The sequence below is a fragment of the Oncorhynchus gorbuscha genome, linkage group LG26 (assembly GCF_021184085.1).
Source record: "Oncorhynchus gorbuscha isolate QuinsamMale2020 ecotype Even-year linkage group LG26, OgorEven_v1.0, whole genome shotgun sequence".
Taxonomy (NCBI): domain Eukaryota; kingdom Metazoa; phylum Chordata; class Actinopteri; order Salmoniformes; family Salmonidae; genus Oncorhynchus; species Oncorhynchus gorbuscha.
Genome location: NC_060198.1, coordinates 35,029,763 through 35,038,554, shown reverse-complemented (window position 1 = coordinate 35,038,554; position 8,792 = coordinate 35,029,763). Strand labels below are relative to the sequence as shown.

General features: G+C 45.1%; 1 pseudogene; it reads right to left on the bottom strand.

Moving 5' to 3' along the window:
* Positions 1–2,289: 2,289 nt before the first annotated feature.
* LOC124015370 lies at positions 2,290–5,792 on the bottom strand (annotated as a pseudogene).
* Positions 5,793–8,792: the final 3,000 nt, after the last annotated feature.

Below are 8,792 nucleotides of genomic sequence, written 5' to 3'. Positions count from 1 at the left end.
CGCCAGCGCTTCTATCCTGGAAGGCTTTGGTGGCCGACTCAGGAGCGTGACACGCGCCGTTTCGTGGCTGCTTGTTCGGACTGCGCGCAGACTAAGTCGGGTAACTCTCCTCCTGCCGGTCGTCTCAGACCGCTCCCCATTCCTTCTCGACCATGGTCTCACATCGCCCTAGACTTCATTACCGGTCTGCCTTTGTCTGCGGGGAAGACTGTGATTCTTACGGTTGTCGATAGGTTCTCTAAGGCGGCACATTTCATTCCCCTCGCTAAACTTCCTTCCGCTAAGGAGACGGCACAAATCATCATCGAGAATGTGTTCAGAATTCATGGCCTCCCGTTAGACGCCGTTTCAGACAGAGGCCCGCAATTCACGTCACAGTTTTGGAGGGAGTTCTGTCGTTTGATTGGTGCGTCCGTCAGTCTCTCTTCCGGGTTTCATCCCCAGTCTAACGGTCAAGCAGAGAGGCCAATCAGACGATTGGTCGCATACTACGCAGCCTTTCTTTCAGAAACCCTGCGTCTTGGGCAGAACAGCTCCCCTGGGCAGAATACGCTCACAACTCGCTTCCTTCGTCTGCTACCGGGTTATCTCCGTTTCAGAGTAGTCTGGGTTACCAGCCTCCTCTGTTCTCATCCCAGCTTGCCGAGTCCAGCGTTCCCTCCGCTCAAGCGTTTGTCCAACGTTGTGAGCGCACCTGGAGGAGGGTGAGGTCTGCACTTTGCCGTTACAGGGCACAGACTGTGAGAGCCGCCAATAAACGCAGGATTAAGAGTCCAAGGTATTGTTGCGGCCAGAGAGTGTGGCTTTCCACTCGCAACCTTCCTCTTACGACAGCTTCTCGTAAGTTGACTCCGCGGTTCATTGGTCCGTTCCGTGTCTCCCAGGTCGTCAATCCTGCCGCTGTGCGACTGCTTCTTCCGCGACATCTTCGTCGCGTCCATCCTGTCTTCCATGTCTCCTGTGTCAAGCCCTTTCTTCGCACCCCCGTTCGTCTTCCCTCCCCCCCTCCCATCCTTGTCGAGAGCGCACCTATTTACAAGGTACGTAGGATCATGGACATGCGTTCTCGGGGACGGGGTCACCAATACTTAGTGGATTGGGAGGGTTACGGTCCTGAGGAGAGGAGTTGGGTTCCGTCTTGGGACGTGCTGGACCGTTCACTTATTGATGATTTCCTCCGTTGCCGCCAGGATTCCTCCTCGAGTGCGCCAGGAGGCGCTCGGTGAGTGGGGGGGGTACTGTCATGTTTTGTCTTAGATTGTCTTGTCATTTTGCTTTTCCCTCTGTTCATTTTCCCCCTGCTGGTCTTTTTTAGGTTCGTTCCCCTTTTTCTCTCTCCCTTCCTCTCTCTCTTCTCTCTATCGTTCCGTTCCTGCTCCCAGCTGTTCCTATTCCCCTAATCAATCATTTAGTCTTCCCACACCTGTTCCCGATCCTTTTCCCTGATTAGAGTCCCTATTTCTCTCCTTGTTTTCCGTTCCTGCCCTGTCGGATCCTTGTCTATTGTTCACCGTGCTGTGTCAATGTTTTGCCCTGTCGTGTCGTGTTTCCCTCAGATGCTGCGTGGTGAGCAGGTGTCTGAGTCTGCTACGTTCAAGTGCCTTCCCGAGGCAACCTGCAGTTCTTGATCAATTCTCCAGTCTGTTCTCGTCATTACGAGTAGAATTATGCCTTTTGATTGTAAAGTTACTTTACTGGATTAAAAACTCTGTTTTCGCCAAGTCGCTTTTGGGTCCTCATTCACCTGCATAACACAAGGTTATATTGGTTAAGTTAACATAGTCTTTTGCTGGTCATATATATAGGGGGAATGCTGAGGCAACATGGCATGGTACAATCTAATTTCCTACAAACCTGCTACAGTTATTTTTATACTAAACTAAGTGGATTGCAGTATCTCTATGACAGTGGTGGTTTTGATGAAAACATTTCGGTGGGTTCATCATTTAGGCTACCATTTAAAAATAATTCCCTCTCTTATACTGTGCTTTGTTTTACATATCCTGGTCCAATACTGTACAATCATGAAAGACACATGTTTTTACCGACTTGTGTGCAGTCGTCCACCTGTGTGTCAGTAAACCAGCTGAAATGACAGTGGTTAATTCTAGCTAGAGGGCTGTTTGATTCTAATGGCTGTTCCAGGGAAGTAGCTTAACATCATTATGGTAAACTCCTGCTATTTGTTTTCGAGTGCCGATGCACACTCAGACGCCTATACAATTTAAATGCACTTTTATCTGCAATTGATGTTAAAAAACGAATCCAAGGCTTGATGTGCGATATATTCATAAGGAGGAGATGATGGATTTGCTTGGCCCTGCAGCTTGTCATAGAGGGGTAAGGCAGAGTAGTGGGGTCCACTGCTGGTGTCTGGGGTTAGGAGGACAGGGGTAAGGTTTGTGGGGCGGAGGCCTTGCTGCGTGTGGGCTGGAGGGAGCGCGTCTACTCTGGTTGGGGAGCTGCTGGCGTCTCGTTGGCATTGGCGTCCGTGGTCTTGTTTTCCACCTCATCGTCGGATAGGAGGTCGAGTGATGTTCCCTCCACCTGCAGCTGACGCCTGCCTGAGCGGCTGGAGGAGAAACTGATGGGGCCTCCACGCCTGCAGGGGACAGAGGGGGCCAGGAGAGGTATTAGTAACGAGGATCATCAATTTGGCCAATATACACAACTGTTTGTGTGTGCGTGTGTGGGGGCTCTAAATACCTGAGGCGGCTCTTGAGTGTGTTGACCTCACGGCTGAGACCCTCGCTGCTCTCAGTGGCATCGTCCAGCTCCCTCTGCAGCTTCCTGCGGTAGGCGTTGGCACGTGTGGCCTCCTTCTCAGCCTCCTCAAGCTGCCTCTTCAGCTGCTTCATGCGAGAGTTGGCCTTCTCCATCTGACCCAGCCAGGTGTCACAACAGACATCAACAATGATGAACAGTCAATACTAATACTTACAATACTCAGCAGTCCTATGGTCCAGTGGTTACTGGAAAGAACCTACTGTAGGAAAGACTCCAATCCTAAATCTTCACACCTATCCAATGCTGGCCCACATTTGCAAGTTGTACTGAATTGGATAGAAATCCTTCTTTAGCTGTGGAACATCTTAAAAATGGACTATGCTGAATTCACCTAATTTCTGTTTGTGTCATAACAAGCAGTCATTGTGTAGAGAATCCATAATCAAAAATATATATATATTTTCAGCTGTTGTACAAAACCAAAAGTAAAAGACGCAAAAACTAAACTTAAGAACGGAAAGCATAGAAATGGAGCACTTAGAACAGATATATCGCTTCTTAGACTTGTTTTCAATGAGAATTAAATATCTATAACTCAAATGTCTATGTTAATTTGGTTAAGTCTCCCAAAAAGTTACATATTGTAGCTTTAATATCTGAGATGTCCAAACTTCCGTGACAAGCTCTTCACCTGTTCCTTGTACTGGTCGGAATGGCGGCGCTCGTCCTCCACCTGCATGCACACCTTCTTCAGCTTCTTCTCTGTCCGTCTCACAAGCTAATTGGCCGCTGCTCGCTCCCTGATAGGACAGAGGAATGAGGTCATAGGACAGTTAGGACAGACTCATTACATTGATCACATTAACATTTAGATCACATTCAATAACCTCTCTTCCAACGGGATGAGCTTGTTCTAAGGCCCTCATGAACTCCTCCTGAGTCTTGGTCTCCTATTTCACCTTGTCTAATAAGGTATGGAGTTGTTATAAGAGAGTTGCTGTGTTTCTCACTTAGCCTCCTGCTCCAGCTGCTCCTCCAGCTGCAGTATCTTGGCCTCCAGGGCGGTGATGGAGGCCTTGAACCGGCTCTTCACGGAGCCCTCCAGCTCGCCCAGCTTGGCCCGAAAGTCCTTGTTCTGCCTCTCCAGCTGCTGGCGCGCATTTTCACTCTTCTGGGCCATGCTGCGCTCTGCCACAAGCTCCAGGGTCAGGGTGTCCACCTGGGGGAGGAGAGGGGGAAGAGAGAGGTGGAGAGAGGAAAACAGGGAATGAAGGAGAGAGGGGAAAGTGAGAGAGAGATGAGGGTACTTTTTATGGTAGGTACTTTTATGGCAAATTATGCTTTGCATTTATGTCATGATCTGTTGACAGTTGTGACTGGTGTGGCAGTGACCAACTGGGTTTACAGTAAACTAAACAAAAATATTAACATTAGTAAATTTGTTGCAAATATACAACAAATTTACTAATGTTAGTATTTTTGTTTAGTTTACAGTCACTAGGCAGAGTGGCACCTTTTCAATGAGGTACGGTCAGAGATTAATAGATCCATCTGTGTTAAGGTGCTCCTAACAGTATACGCTGATGATGACAGCTTGTCGGTCGTTAAGGTTGGATATTAGGTTATTAAATTATTGAGTCTGTGCTAGAGTGTGCAGCTCTCCTTTTCAAAGGTCCTCCTAACAACCATTGCAAAGCTATGTTCGATCTGTATCAGATCAGCGTCAACTGAAGTGGAATAGGCATTTTACATTCCATAATTGTAATGATTCTCCTCGTAGGTGGAAGGAGGAGAGGACCAAAGCACAGCGTGGTAAGTGTTCATCTTATTTAATGATGAAAGAACACTTCAAAATACAAAACAACTAAGTGAAAACTGAAACAGTTCTGTCTGATGCAGACACACAAAGACTGAAAATAACCACCCATAAAACACAAAGGAAAACAGGCTACCTAAATATGGTTCTCAATCAGGGACAACGATTGACAGCTGCCTCTGATTGAGAACAATATCAGGCCAAATACAGAAATAGAAAATCATAGAAAAACTAACACAGACAACCCACCCAACTCACGCCCTGACCATACTAAAGCAAAAGACAAAACAAAGGAACTAAGGTCAGATCGTGACAATAATAAAATGTTACTCTAAAGTATCTTAAGAAGATAGAAGCTAATAAATATGTTTTATGTTTACTGTATCTTGTATAGGCTGTAAATGTGTCTTTACGTTTGTCTATTAATGGCAGCACCAATTCATCGAGTCAAATTCTGTGAATGTTTGAATGTAGGCCACTTGGCCAATAAAAGTTGTTTTGATTCTGATAGACAGTAACGTTACTTTGAATCTCCTAGTCTCTTCCCATATCCCATACAATCACACGTCAGTGGCCCAGGGAGCGTGGGAGAAAGCCCAATTTGTATATTTTATGAAATAGGAATAATTCTGAATACACGATCAATTAATTTTGTCAATTATTTTTCAACATTTTGGTGTGTGTGATTTGTTTACTATTTATGCTGGTAACGCTTAGACAGGTGCATCATAATTTGGTTTATGACATCACAATGTGAAATGGGCAACATATTTTGAAGTTCTGTAAAATAAGGCACAGTCTACAAATACACTGAAATGGGATGTTTGTGTTGCTGTAAAAAGGTATGTGTCAATTCTGGGCTAGAATTTGTCTAATTATGTTACAATTTAGAGTATATTCTATTCTTTTCAGCTATTACTAGTTGTTTCATTGTCTATTTATTTGTGCCAAATGGCAGGATTTGAGACAGAGGGTATAACTGTATGGTTACAATGGTTTTATTTTTATAAACATGTATTTTTGCTATTTGTTAGCCTATGATACAGAATTCAATATGATTGGGTGACGAGTTCTTTATTTTATGGTCAGATCATGTGGTTTGGGTGTGACATTTGCTGCTAGTTCAAATATAACATATATAATGTTTCTCCAAACAGAAAAAGAAGTGCAGAGTTCGCCTCGGGATTGGGAGCCGCTGTCCATCGCCGTTCCCAATCCCACCCAAACTGACGTCCTTGGATGCCAGCATGGTAACTGCATCAGTTTGGAAAAACCGGGAGAAGAAGAACGTAAAGGATCACCACCAACTTGATTCTTCCTTTGTCTCTTCTTTCCATTTGAAACCGTCTACAACATCTCTGAAGCCCCTCGACCCCTTGTCTGGCCGAACACCAATCGGCACTCCCTCACCCCCCTCACCCCCTGGATCCCCTGTCAGATCCCCTTCCACTCTCTTCAAGTTCTTCGGCCTCTCTTCCCTCTCCTCTCTCCACACGTCATCTCTCTCTTCTTCTCTTCTTCTTCTTCAGTGGAAGGATCAAAGAACTCCTCCCCTTTTAGTGCTTCTTCTGTTTCCCTGGCTGTCTCAACTCAGTTTTCCTCCTCCTCCCCTGCCCCCCAGTCCTCCTCTCCAAACCCCCTGGACCACCATGGAGAGACCAACAAAGACAGTGAGACTGCCAGGTACTGCAGCCTGATATCAAATTTCATGCCAACCAATACCATTAAATTGAAATGAAAAAGCCAATATAATATAGCTAACCTAATGCATATGTCTGTGTCTTTACAGAGATCTTTTGAGCTCTGAGGTCAAAGAGGTGGGGGCAGTTGTTCCACAGACAAAGAGAATGGTACCCCTATTTGCTGGCATCGCAGGTCTGTAAACGGGTGCCATTTTTTGGTGCTATTTGTCTCAATTAATCTTTGACAAAGCTTCTCTCTTACTGCTCTCCGTCTCTCGGTCTCTCTCTGCAGAGGCCTCCATTAACATGAAGGCTTCCTCTGTCTCCTTGGAGAGGTAAGTACTGTAGACAATAGCCACCTTCATCTCACTCAACTCTACATAAGAGTGGTCCCTCACACCATGACATGGTAAGGAATATCTGTATGCCTGTACATTAAAACAGTGTTTAAACAGAACGATTGGTGTTGAGCTACTGCTACTGAGGCCTCTACCCTGTCTCTCTTCCTCCAGGCCATTGGTCAGGTCTCCGGAAGCCATGGCTCGCCTCCCCAACCTGTTCAGCAAGAGTAGCATCCAGCTGGGGGAGCAGAGCTGCACAGGCGAGGGCGAAGACAACACCAAGCTCCTCGGGTAAAACACACACACATCTACACACACACACACACAAACCTACTCTTATCTCTGAGCTCTGCTTTTTGTTTTAAATAATTCAGTGTGGTACTCAGAGTTATCTTGTGTTCATGCCTTACAAATCCATTCATTAGTTTACCTTTGGTCCACAGTTCAGATATTAGTGTGTAACTGATGGCTTCTTTCCCACAGGTTGCCTAATATTGGCAACACCTGCTTCATGAACTCTGCTCTGCAGTGCCTGCTGGGGCTGCCAGCATTTTGCAGAGACATCCTGAGACAGCAGAACATCTGGAGTTCCTCCCCCTCCTCTAAACTGCTATGGTATACAGCCTCGCTCTCACCCTCCTGTCCCACCTGTACACACACTGACCCACCCACCTAGACGCTTATAGTTACAGTACACAAGTTCCGCCTCAATGTATGTGTCAGTGGAGGCTGCTGAGGGGAGGACGGCTCGCAATGATGTCTGAAACGGAGCAAATGGAATGGCATCAAACACATGGAAACCATATGTTTGATGTATTTGCCATTACCACGAACCCGTCCTCCCCAATTAAGGTGCCATCAACCTCCTGTGGTATGTTTGTATGTATGTATGTATGTATGTATGTATGTATGTATGTATGTATGTATGTATGTATGTATGTATGTATGTATGTATGTATGTATGTATGTATGTATGTATGTATGTATGTATGTATGTATGTATGTATGTATGTATGTATGTATGTATGTATGTATGTATGTATGTATGTATGTATGTATGTATGTATGTATGTATGTATGTATCTATCTATCTATCTATCTATCTATCTATCTATCTATGTATCTATGTAGGTATGTATGGATGTATGGATGTATGGATGGATGGATGGATGGATGGATGGATGGATGGATGGATGGATTGATATATATTGTCCTTCGTACACTCTTAGTGTCTCATATGATCTTCAAGATAAAACCACACCCAACTCAGCTTCTGATTAACACCAGAGATGATTTCCTGTCACAGTCAGGAATAAGTTGAATCATTTTTGATCAGAAGTTAAAGTAGAAGCACAGAGCTAATCTGTGGCCAAGGTGAGAGAGTGAAACCTGAATGCATGCTCTTTGTCTCCCTCCACAGCTGCTTTGCCAAGTTACATCAGGCCAGGCTTTCTGGAGGCACTGTTAATGATAAGAACAAGGAAAATAAGAAAATCCTTCAAACAGTCAAGCGCTGTCTTTCCGTTGTCAATGAGGACTATGAGGAAGACTATGAACAGGTAAGATATTATTTGCTAAAAGACTCACTTAACAATAAACCTGGGACACGTGACAGTGTTTTTCCTCAGCTCTGTTTCAGTTGTAGTTGTTGATGTATTTTCTGCTTCTTTCCCATTCTTCTCTTAGGATGCCCATGAATGTGTGTTGCTCCTCCTCTTTCAGCTGAAGGAGGAGGGTATGGCATTAAAGGGCTCACCAGAGCCATACACCTGCCCCGTGAAGCAGTTAGAATTCAAGCTGAAGACTTCCCGTACCTGCACCAGGTAACAGCTGTCATTTGTATACGGTGTACCTTGATGTCGTCATCACATTTGTGGGGAGGTTTAATGTCAGCATAACATGCAGGATACAGAGGTAAAGCATTAAGATAGTGTGTAGAGGGATCAAAAGGTTTGTGTTGGATAGCTGATGCATTTCTCTCCGTACTTCTGAAGCTGTGGAGTTATAGTTTATGGTCAGGAGGATTATAATCACCTGTCACTGAGCCTGAGCCATGACCTGCCACACAGCCTGGACCTCTACTTTAAGGTCAGCACTTAGCTTAAACCAAGAGTTAGTATGTCAAGGAACACTAACATTAATGTCATAATGTTCATAATTGTATTGCTATCCTTTGTCACCTAGCCATCTGCGTTAGAGTGTGCATGCAGGGTGTGCTCAGGAAGC